General features: G+C 41.8%; 1 protein-coding gene across 8 annotated transcripts in view; it reads right to left on the bottom strand.

Annotated features, from left to right (window-relative positions):
* Window positions 1-7,492, bottom strand: part of AKAP11 (A-kinase anchoring protein 11) — a 47,895-nt gene extending 40,403 nt beyond the window's left edge. For 2 of the 8 annotated variants that reach the window (XM_019039846.4, XM_055360046.2), the window contains exon 1: window positions 7,157-7,492. The gene's annotated coding sequence lies outside the window, so the exon portion shown is untranslated. The other 6 variants (XM_004054441.5, XM_019039847.4, XM_055360049.2 and 3 more) reach the window with 5 other exon arrangements.
* Between the last annotated feature and the right edge of the window lie 5,021 nt (window positions 7,493-12,513).

Below are 12,513 nucleotides of genomic sequence, written 5' to 3'. Positions count from 1 at the left end.
ATTAAGGCAAAATAAATTTATTCAGATGAATAAGGGCCGTGAAAATTCACCACCAGTTGACGACCACTAGAGTAACTATGGAAAGAAATTCTTCAGGCAAAGTAAAACAATACCAGATGGAAATCTGAATCTTACACGAAGGAATAAAGAACATCTGAAATGGTAAATATGAGGGTAACAGAAGTTATTTTTCATTTTTCAATCCCTTTTAAACAGTTAAAATATAACTGTTTAAAAATAGTAACAATGAATTAGAGGGTTTAAGACAGACATATTGATAAAATGTATGACAAAATAGGATAAAAAATGTGGCAGGGGAGATGGAGATAAAAAAAAGACTGTCATAGATTTCTACATTAAACATGAAGTGATGTTATTTGAAGAAAACCTGTAATAAGTTATCTTGTAAACCCTAACACAAACACTAGAAAAATAAAACACAATAATACCTAATAGGTGAACAGCAGAATAAAAGTGATGTTATCCCCCTTTTTGCAAATAAGGAAGCTAAGTTCCTTTCTTGGGTACAGACCTGTTATTTGACTTACAAAATCTAAAACTACTACAGCTATCAGATACTATTTTGCTTTTCAAAACAACAGTCAATTGTATAAAATGATTTTAGTATGTCTTAATATCTATTAAGATATTTGCTTCTTTATAGTTTCTGCCTTTTTCCTTTTTAATCCTCAACCTCATTCCTGCATTCACAATATACATGTTCTTACCGCTACAGAGTTTCTCAATCTCAGCATTACTAATTTTGGGTCAGATAAGTCTTTGTTGTAGGAGGCTGTGATGCGTGGTAGGACACTTAGCAGCTTCCTTGGCCTCTACCCACTAGATGCCAGTAGCACTCACTCAGTTGCAGTAACCAAAACTGTCTCCAAATATTACCAAACACTTCCTTGGGGAGCAAAATCACCACTTACCCTATTTTAGCACTTTAGACTACAGTGCCTTATGTAACAGTTAAATGTCTACATGTCTATGCCCTGCATTGGACTGTAAGTACTACCAACGTTCAACATATATATTCACCAAGCGTCTAAGTAACAGTGATTGGGATACAACGGTGAATTTCATTCCATCGCCATGCCTTACTCATCTCTGCATTCCCCAAAGGCCTTACTCATGGTAAGCAACCATAGATTTACTGAAGTGAACGAGCTGTACGGTGAAGAGAAATTTCATCACTGACGTGAATGCAGACAGGCATTTGGTGGCAAAAGCAACATCACCAAATAGAAAATAGGGCCACTTACCTAACGACTTTTTACAAAATTAATCCAAGAATATTTGTTCTGTCACTTTTGTTTCCCCAAACAGTCACAGAGAAAAATCATTGATTTTTCAACTGCATTCCAGATTGAGATCTACTTATAAGGTATGTTTGAGCCCAACTAGCCATTGCTATTGAAAGGAATAACATGGGTCTACTTGACAAAGTACTAAGCGTGAATGGCTATTGACTTCAAAACTACCTATTCAGCAACAATAAACACAAATTTTAAAAACAGCATGCAACGGTCCATTGTTAGAAGTTAATTAGAATAATCAGATGAAGGCAGGAGGATAAAACAGTTAACATTTTCATAATAAAAAACTCATTAGACCTACATTTGAATACAGTTTTAAGAAATCACTGTAAAGGATATATGCCCTCAAATGATTATCTTAGTTTCACTATTGAGTGTGCAGCTGTAATATATTTGACTTTCAAAAATATTTTCAACAACTGATTTATAATAAAACTCTGTATACTTGTATGGCAATATTATAAGGATGATATGCTATAATTAAAATGCTATGTAATTGAATACCTACAAAAAAATGCAACAACAAAAAACTAAAATCTTGAGATTGTGCTTTCAACATGAATATGCTCCCTAGAAAATGGAGTAACATTCTTAATCTTGTACGTAGCCCTATCCACAAGATTATTTCTAACAGAAAATATGTTCAGAATTTTAACCCAGGAACAATTTCTTTTTATCAGTGACATCTATGACGCCATGACTCTAAGAGTATATTGCTGAAAAGGCATTTAAGTAGCTCTTACAGATATAAGGATCTATCCTAAGCTGCCAGTAGCCGAAATAAGTCAACAGATCTACTTTGCAGATGGGCCAGTCATAGGAAGCACCCAAAAGCCCACACAGAACCTATTAACTAACAGGGTATATTACAGCATAAAAAAAGAAGAATGTGAAAAATAACTTTAAGGTTTCAAGCCTGGGATGCTGAAAGAAAATTTTTTTCTTTGCAAATCAGAAGGTAAATCAGAAGGCTTTGCAAATTAGAAGGTAACTGGAAGACAGTATTTTATATCAACATAGGAATATCCAAGAGGCTAGGTACAGTGGGTGCATACCTGTAATCCCAGCACATTGGTAGGCCAAGGCAGGTGGACGGCTTGAGCCCAGGAGTTTGAGACCAGCCTGGCCAACATGGTGAAACTCCACCTCTAAAAAAATATAAAAATTAGCTAGGCGTGGTGGCACACACCTGTGGTTCCAGCTACTCGGCAAGCTGAGTAGGGAGAATCGCTTGAGCCCTGGGAGGAGGAGGTTGCAGTGAGCCAAGATTGCGCCACTGCACCCTAGCCTGGGCAACAGAGCAAGACCACGTCTCAAAACATATAAATTATATAAATAATAATACCCAAAAAAAGAACTAAAAATTAAGAGATTTACTTGGGGTCAGAGCTGGAGATGTTACTCTAAGAATAATCCACATATAGAGAACCTGAAAGCTGGTCTCAGCGACTGGGAAAGAACAGAAATTCAAGAGAGCATCTATGGACACAACCATGATAAAGGGTTCCAGGACCGGCATAAAAGGAACCACAAATAAATGGCAGTCAGAAAGGTAGGTGAGGTAGAGATTTAGAAGAATTTAGTGTCACTGAAGTCAAGAAATGGTTTTAAGCATGAGTGGTCAGCACTGGACTTCTAGACTTCTTGAGGGCAGAAATTCTTTTCTCTCTGAACACGACCAGAAGCCTGTATCACAGTACCTGCCACACGGTATGCTCTCAACAAATACTAATACTGTATCCTTGCATTGTGCCTGCCATATGCCAGACACTGTTTAATTGCTTTACATACTGAATTCATAATTCTCACCACAGAAGGTGCTATTATGCCCATTCTACGCATAGGAAAACTGAGTCATCAAGCATTTCAGTAATTTGCCTGAACTCCCACACCCAGGAGAATCTGTCCTGTAAAGAGACTACTGGTTAGATCTGGTTAGAACATTACCAAGCTGAGAGCAAGTTCAATGCAATGCCAGAGGAAGAACTCAAATTGCAGGATGTTAAAGCACACCTGAGGTATCCATCACTTCCTCCCTGTCCACTCTCCTTTTGTTAAATATGTTGGCATGGCCAGTTTAAAAGGTGCAGCCCTGCAAACTGTGAGACAAATCTAAGTCTCTTCCTCATCCATTTTTCCCATTCCCATCTTTCCTCACTCCCCAGCCAACTATGCTAGAGCAGAAACCTGACCAATTGGATTCTCTCTCTAGAAACATAACTGAGACTTGGAGATGTTTGCTGAGAACCATGTTGCAGTCAGTGAGTCTGATGTTGGCATCATGGCAAACCAAAGTCTCATGCAAATCAAAGTTTTGGGGAAGTGGAAACCAAGAGCTTTAAAGAGAAGGCCAATCTGAAAGAAACTGGAACAGACCTGCGTTGAGTAGCAGAGACATAAGACCATGTGCTTCCAGAGAAAAACTGGAAGAGTAACTGCCTGAAGACTTTCTGGTTCCCAAAACGCTGAATTGGAATCATGCAATGGACTTCAGCAGCACTGCATGACAAATGCTTTTTTTTTAAGTAGGCTAATTAAATTGGCTTTTTCTTCCTTGCAATCAAAGAATCCTCAAACCATTACGGGAGGCAAAAATAAAAACACTGAGTAAGCAGCTACTATGTGCTTCGCACTAACTTTTTGAGGTGGGTATGAAGAAAATGAGGCTCATTTAATTAATAGACCTGACTCCCAAACCGAAACTCTTTACAATATACCTCATTTTCAGTCAAGTAACATCCTCTCTGTTCCAGGCCTCTACCCCATTTATTTTATTTCCCAAGAAACATTCTCAGATTATTCTAAAAATGATAACTTTTCTCCTTTTACCATGTCCAGTCTCTAATCTACAAATTTCAAATGACTTTACTCCAGAAGTTTTTTGTTGTTGTTTTTTTGAGGCAGAGTCTCGCTCAGTCGCCCAGGGTGGAGTGCAGTGGCATGATCTCGGCTCACTGCAATCTCCCATCTCCCAGGCTCAAGCGATTCTTGTGCCTCAGCCTCTCGACCAGTTGGGATTATAGGCATGTGCCATAACACGTGGCTAATTTTTGTATTTTTTAGTAAAGACAGGGTTTTTCCATGTTGGCCAGGCTGGTCTTGAACTCCTGGTCTCAAGTGATCTACCCGCCTCAGCCTCCTAAAGTCCTGGGATTACAAGTGTAAGGCACCAAGCCTGGCCCAGAAGTATTTTTTTAATAAACTTTTATATGTAAGGATGACTGGGAGAATCGACACATTTGGATCTTTCCAGGCTGTTTTTAAACTGATAAAGCATTTTTCTTTCTCTTCCCCATATTACCAGCTTATTGACCCTTAACTCATGCCCAGGCTTAACTTAAAGCTTTTCTCGACCTGTCGTCACCCTTCAATCCTTCCAGGTAGTTGATTAATAAAATGCAGACCACAAAACAGGAAAAAAAACAAAATCAGTTACCCTATCCAAAGTTACTTCAATTACTTTTGAAAAACCAAACACCACACACCCTACAAGTTTGAAACCCTTGCCAAAAGATTATGAAGACCAGCCAAAAAATTTATTTTTCTATTTCTGAAAATTAGTTTGCTAAGATGGAGTAAGAAGGAATTTTTTCTAATCAACACTGGTCTCCTCTGCCCATTCACAAAGAGATATTTTCTAAGTCTTTCACATTTTTGTCACGTATAGACAGAATTCCTCCACCTATTTACAACTGGCATTTTCTCTTAAAACGGCCTTTAATATATTGTCCAAATTGGTTTGAGTTCCTTTTCCAGACAGTAAGTTCCTAAAATTAAAAAATAAAAAAATTAAAAGTACCGTATTTTTTCCAGCCTCTAAAGGCAAAAGAGGACTTCTTCAGCTTCTAGACTTATCCCTGGAGTTCAGGGGGCTAGAGAAGGCTAGAGAATTTCTCACTATGGTTCCATGTCTTAGGCAACTTCCCATATCCTCAACAACTGCAAAATATCACTGGCCTAGGAGTCCACTGCTAGGCCCTTATCAATATTGTCGATACTGCAGTTACGTGGGTACATACACTAGTCTCTAGATCAGCTTGGGAACCCACTTCTTTCTCATTTCCTTACATTCTTTGACCTTTCATAAATTACTGTTACAGCTACAATAGTGACATTCACTGTCCACCCCTGGGTCAGTTTTGTCAGGAGGAACAACGATAAGAAAAAATGAATAATCAGGGTACCGTTTGAAAAAGTAAATGCGTTTTTCAAAAAAAAAAAATCATTCAATTGCACTATTTTAACTGACACCAATCATGCCAGGCTCTGGGCTGCCATCCTAAAATCATGACATTAAAAAAAATATATCTGTGCATTACTGATACCCCATTTTTTCTTAGTACTCCATATTTTGAGTATTTTCAGACATAACGAAATAACAATCGACATGACATTTCTAAAACAGTCGGAAGCAGCTAAGCAAAACGAGCATTTTGCAAGCGATTGAAAAGCTGAAAAGAGAACAGGAATTAACTCCAGTTTGTACTAAAGCCTATTAGGTATGTGTCTCAGCAGTCTTTCTCACCATGAAACTCCTTAACATCTAAAGCTAAACCACATCCAACTTTATATGGTTTTAGAAGACAGAGAAAGCAGAGAAAAAAAATGAAAGCTGGTAATATGGGGAAGAGAAAAAATGTTAGCTTTTACTGTCATTGTCACTTTTTAATACTTCGGTTACATCTACATATTTTTTATAAAGCAGCTTAGATGCCTGGATTAACAGCAGTATACTCAATCCATTCGGGGTACTTTATGGCCAGCCTTAAGCCATTAACCGCCTAGGAGAGTATTTGACAGCAAATCCAAATATCAATACTCTGAGGGGCCGCTTGACGCCTTCCGTTTCTGTCACAAGATCTGAGCAGCGCCTGCTTCCAAGGCTCCGGGGGTCTGACAGTGAAGGATGCTGTTCGGGAACAAAGTGCAACGTCCTCGCAAGCGCTGCAAATGTTCCTGTGCGCACACCACGAACACACACTAAGCACGCGCACCACGCACCCGGGGGGCCGTCTCTGAAGACCACCCCGGGGATGGAAACAGCCTGTCATTAAAAGGGGCGGCAGCTCCACCGCCACACTTGGGACCCCAGGAAGACGCGTCTCGAGACCCAGCACCTCCCTCTACTCTGGGCCCGGTGCCGTGAGTTTCCTCCCTCGGCCGCGCTCCTCCCGCCCTCCTCCCTCCGCCATGCGAAGGCGCAGCTCTCGGGCGGCCCCGAAGCCAGAAGGGGGACCAGCGGCAGGCGGAGGGGCTGGGGCGCCGGAGCGGGGCCGCTCCATCCATGCCGGCCGCACACCCGCCGCCACCCCATCTAAACGCAGCCTCCGCGGCGAGCACGTCAGCGCCCGGCTCACCTGGGGGCCGCAGCCTCCGCAGCTCACGGACATGTCACCGGCCTCAACGACCCATGAGCTAGCCGGGCAAGCAAGCCGGCCCCCTCCCGCGCTGACCCCCAACCCTCCCCCCTCCCAGCCCCGCGGCCCGCCCCCGCCCTGCCCACCCCTCGGCTTCCGCCGCGGCCGCCGCCGCCGCCGCCGCCGCCGCAGCAGCTCCGGCCCGCAACACCGCCTACTCTCCACGCCTCCCACTCTCTCTCGCGAGAGGGCAGCGCGCCTCTCGCGAGAAAAATTCCGCGGCCGAGCCCGCGCAAAAGTGGGTGTGCGTTTAAAAAGGGAAAGAAGGAACAGGAAAAAAAGCCTTCCCACGTGCTCCAGTGCAGCCCGCGGAGCAGCCCGCGGGGCAGCCCCACTGGTCACATGACTCAAAGGGGGCCTCTCCATTGGCCGGGACCCACTCAGCCTTGGGAGCTTTAAATTCGAGGGCGACCTACGAACCTGCGGCGGACGTCTTGCGCGCTTCCTGGTCCGTTGCCTTGGAAACGGCTTAACCCTTTCCTCTGGCAAGTCCCCAGGCCTTGGCTTGCTCTGCAGATTTGGTTTCAGGCTCTGCCTCTTTCCCTCGACCCCTTAGTCTTAACAGCCTGGGGCCAGCTGGGCTCCTTCTTCGCCACAAGGCTAGTTTTGCTTTCTTCCGAAGCCCGGGGCCCTTCCCAAAGTGGCAGCCCCACCAGAGCCGAAGGCCCAAAGAAGGCTCATCCTTTCTGATGGCTCCGCCCCTTCTCCCAGCATCTCCAGGGAGGACCACTCACAGCGCACCGGGCAACCAGCCCTATCCCAGCCAAGAAGTAGCTTCCAGGGTTCTCAGGGCCCTAGTGCTCACCCTGATGTCTTTACGTGGTATGGAAATCGGAAAGTAAAGCTTTGGTCATTGGGAAGCCTAGCCAGAGATGAAAAGCTGTTATGGTGATTATTTTCACCTAAAATTGGAAGGGCCAGTCCAGTCAAATTGCCCTGTCTCCTAAAGGGCATCTGTTCCTCAAGAGTGGAACCACCTGGCAATAACAAAGACATTTTTGAGTGTATCCTCGTTATGAGTTAAGTTTTGCCCTGTTCGGAGGAGAGGGTCACGGAAGAAAGGGTACATTCGTTTGTTCATTTCTTCATTCAACAAACACTACTCTAGGCTGTTGATTGAATAATGATGAAGACAAGTAGTGTAGATTCTAGGGAACTTATCTGAGGGTGAAAAGAAAAAAAAAATCTGTTGGTTTTAAGCTGTATGCAAAGAAGTTACAATAAGTGACGTGATGGTGATGGTGACTGAGTGGCTAGTAAAGGGGATGCCCTTTTAAGGAGGAGATATTTTAGCAGCGATTTGAATAACAGATGCAAAAATCAGAGCGTAGAGCATTCCAGGAAAAGGATAACACTAATTCAAAGGCCCTAAGTAAGGATCTATTCTAGTGCATTTGAGGGAAGAAGAAATGAGAAAGTAAACTTTCTTGAGCCTGGAGATGGAAACTGTAAGAGTTAAAGAAAGAAACACAAAAAGCAGCTTAACAGAGACAGGTTTATTTTGGAGAATAAATCTGAGAGGGGCTTCTGGCTGATTTCGATCAGGAGTGTTCTCTCTTACAGACTAAAGGTATTTAGTGGTTTAGGGAGGGAGAGCATATTGTAGGCTTGGAATGTTTCTGGGTGGAGGAGAGTTTTATTGTCAGGGGTGTAATGTCTCTGGTTGGAGGGGAGGCATATTTCTGATCAGAGGGGGGTTTATCTCAGGGTTGGAAAGTTTCTGGTCAGAAGTGTTATTTGTGGTTTATGGTCATGCTGACATTAGCCATTAGGCTGATGTTTCTGGGGCTGGATTTAGGCGGTTTTTAATCAAGGGGAACTTAAAATGGCGGTGCTTGTCCAAGATGGTGATGCTCTTGCTCTGTCAGAAACTAGCATGGGCCAGATCCTGTAAGGCTTTGTTAGCCAAGAAAGGAATTGAAAGTTTATTCTAAACGCAATATAAGGTATTACAGAGTTTTTAATAGGGGAGAGACACCCAGAGTTTACTCTTTTTAAAAAAAAGTCTCGTCCTTGAAAAGAATGGGTCTTAAAGAGGCCAAAGCAGAAGTAAGGGAGATTAGGAGATTTATAGGCCAGGTGAGAGACAGTCATGAAATTTAATTTAATTTCCTATGATCTCAACATTTCTAAAATCCATTAGGTCAGAGTCCTGATGCTGTTTCTGCCTTTGTTGAAACACGTGGATTTCTCCTAATTACTAGGAAAAATAAAATGGAGGATTTTCTTTTGTTACCTGGGGGAAAACAAATGGCTGAAAAGGAAGGGCCCATCTTTAATTTTTTTCCCTCCATTATGCTACACTGACAACCACCTCTTCTGTCTATTCTTAAAGTCAATTCTGGGAACAGAAAATGAAATTCTACACAGATACTTATTCTTTAGTGTAAGATTTCAAAAGATAGAGGTTGAAAGCTCGGAAATCAAGAGGATGTTTCACCAAAAGAAACGAATCAGGAGATGAGTTCCAACTCGAAGCTCTGTCATTAGTGATACAACCAAATCAAGGTTCCTTATCACCACTGAGTCTCAGCTTCCTCATACATAAAACAAAGCAATGTAACTAGCCTACACCTAAAGTAGTTAAGCCTGAATTACACTTTAACATGCACATACCAGTAGGACGGAAGCTGGAAAGGGAAATGAAATGATTTTTATGAAAACCTAACAGAGTCAGCGGCTCAACCCAAATGAAATTAGACACACACACACCAGCTGAATAACTCTGAAAGCGGTTGATACAGATACCAGGAATGCTTCCCTAAGAAACCTTGGCCTTCTCAGAGTGTGAAAACGGAAACACTGCCACCTGCTCAACCTCGAATTCCGTTTCTCTTAAGCTATTTTGAACCTGTGTAGTATTAAATAATGATTCATATGTTCCTAATCAGAGTTTAAGAACTAGATAGCAAATACATTTTTTAAAAGGTCTGAGGCAATATCCTAAAGTTAAGCTAACACCTTAATTTTAACAAAAGCAAGATTTCAAGATACATAGGGCTACTTTTTAAAAGGAAAAACGCCAAAAAGAGAAAAAGTACTATTTTAACAAAGTAGGACCATTCTTTTAAAATGTTAATTGAGTACTTTTTGAGTGTTTACAGCCCTCATAATGATTAACTGAAACAGCTGCTTGGAACTACTAATTTAGATGAACTCTGGGCCCAACTCTCCCAATCGAACATGTATTAACAGAGCCCAAAATAAATCCTCCCAACTCACGTTAGCAAGACAGTCATTGTGGTCTCTTGTGCTAGCTACAATTATTTGCAGTACATTAATACAAAGTGAGAAAAAATTAGGATTGAGATCCAGTTCTGCTGTGTCCCCAGTTCCTGGATTCTTTTTAAAACTGTGTTTTTTAACAGTTTTACTGAGATGTAATCCATTTACCATACAATTCAGTGCTTCTGGTAGATTTACAGTTGTGCAACTGTCATGAAAATCTAATTTTAGAAGTTTTGTTCCTCCCTAAAAGAAACTCACATACTCAGTAGCAGCCAATCAACTTTATGTCTATAAAGACTTGCCTATTCTGAAGCTGGAAACCATCATTCTAAGCAAACTATCACAAAGACAGAAAACCAAACACCGCATGTTCTCACTCATAGATGGGAGTTGAACAATGAGAACACGTGGACATAGGACACAAGGCGGGGAACATCGCACACCGGGGCCTGTCGGGGGCTGGGGGGCTGGGGGAAGGATAGCATTAGGAGAAATACCTAATGTAAATGACAAGTTGATGGGTGCAGCAAACCAACATGGCACATGTATACCTATGTAACAAACCTGCACATTGTGCACATGTACCTTAGAACTTAAAGTATAATAAAAATAAAATAAAAAATAAAAAAGACTTGCCTATTCTGGACAGTTCATATAAATGGAGTCATACAATACATGGTCTCTTGTGTCTCACTTCGTTCATTTAGCATGTGTTAAAGGATCATCCATGTTGAAGCATGTATCAGTACTTCATTTATTTTTTATTGCCAAATAACAGTTCCATTCTATGTATATAGCACAGTTTTATTGGCCAACTTATCAGTTGACAGACAATTCAGTTGTTTCTACTTTTTGGCTATTATGAATAATACTGCTTTGAATATTCCTATACAAATTTTGTGTGGATGTTGCTGATTCTTTTTAATACTCTAAAAAATAGAAGACGTTCTATTTATCCCATTTACAGAGTTCATATTTCTCCTCCTAGCACCATTCCTTTGCTTCCAGGATTTGTCTTTTTTGCCTGCTGGTTGAAGTATGTGCACTCTATCTCCAGAGGGCTGCCATTTCTACTGCATCTGACCATGCCATTCCCCTGCTTACAATCCTTCAGTGGCTTCTCATGGTTTTCCTCATAATCTGCTTTTCTCCTTTGCTTTCATATCATTCTCCCTTTCAGACTGTCCCCTTTTCAGTTCCTCAAAATAGGACCAGACCCTGCCTGCCTCATCACCTTCCACAGGCTGTTTCTTCAGGATCCAATATTCTTTCTCTGTCCATCCCTGTTAACAGCTGAATGCCCAAGAATCCTTCACCTTTCAACTCTACTGTCACTTCCTCAGGAACTTTCGTCCTAACTCCCCAGACTAAGTAAATCCCCTTTATTTAGGACTCCCTACTTTTTCTTCAACGCATTTATCAACTTATAACAATTTTTATTTGTGTGGTTACCTGGTTAATGTCTGTCTCCCTCCTCCACTAAACTGTAAGATCCATGAGCAAGGGCTGTTTCTGTTTTTGCTTAGGAGTTCCTAAGGCACATAGTAGGTACTCAATAACTATTCAGAAAAAAAGAAGCGGGGAAGGAGGGTGTCTTACCAGACTATTCTTTATTCTCTTTAATTTGTATTGTCAGGAGTCCTCAGTAAAGTCCTGATAAATGTTATAAGCCAAATCTGTGCTATGTTAAGGGAAATGAATGTCAAGACATGTCCCATGCTTGGGATGGTGCAGCAGGGAGAAAACAGGTGTCCCCGGCTCATACTCCTCACAGAAACGGGGTGGGGAGAGGAGAGACCAGTGGTGTACAAAGGAGCCAGGGCAGCAGGGTGGCAAGTCAGGGAACACAGCCTGTGTCCAAGGGCACCCAAGAGGGTGCCTGGGAACCCCTGTGTGTCTCCTAGGGACATTTTAGTGGGCTAATTTCCAGCAATCAAATTGGTGGTGTCTCCTCCACTGTAATTTTGTAAGTTAATGGAAATATTTCTTTCATTTTTAGACATACTGTAATAGAAACAAGACATTTGGGTTATAGGCACATGAAAGAATTATGACCCAGCAAGGTTGAATGATTTATTCTGGATCACATGGGGCACTAAATGGAATAGTTCAGACTAAAATTAGCTAGTTCGGTCTGGTCCTACCTTTCAACAAAACTAAGCCTAATACACAAAGCTAGCCTCTCAGCTTAATACCCTTGGTGACCTTCTGACTACAAAGGCAGGCATCATCTTTCCCCAGGAGCTTTGGAGCTTTACAGTAGCAGCCTCTGACAGCCAAGAGCAGATTCCATATCGCTTCCTGTTTGAAAACTTGAGTCTCCCTTTGGCCCACTTGCTGAATTCCTGCCTGAGTGATATTTCCTGCCTGAGTGATGGTCCCAGCTGGTGGCTCACTTGTAAAAGTGAGATGTCAAGTCCTTCTTTTCTACATTGTTCAGTTTTAGGACTTTGTTTTTTATGATTATGAATTAATACACACATTATATAGAACATTAGAAAATACAAGAAAAAATAATGGAGCAGACCAGTTATTTGGTGGTTGCTTTA

This window comes from Gorilla gorilla, chromosome 14, assembly GCF_029281585.2.
Source record: "Gorilla gorilla gorilla isolate KB3781 chromosome 14, NHGRI_mGorGor1-v2.1_pri, whole genome shotgun sequence".
Classification (NCBI taxonomy): domain Eukaryota; kingdom Metazoa; phylum Chordata; class Mammalia; order Primates; family Hominidae; genus Gorilla; species Gorilla gorilla.
The sequence above is the reverse complement of the archived record's forward strand: the minus strand, read 5'-3'. Positions and strand labels throughout refer to the sequence as shown.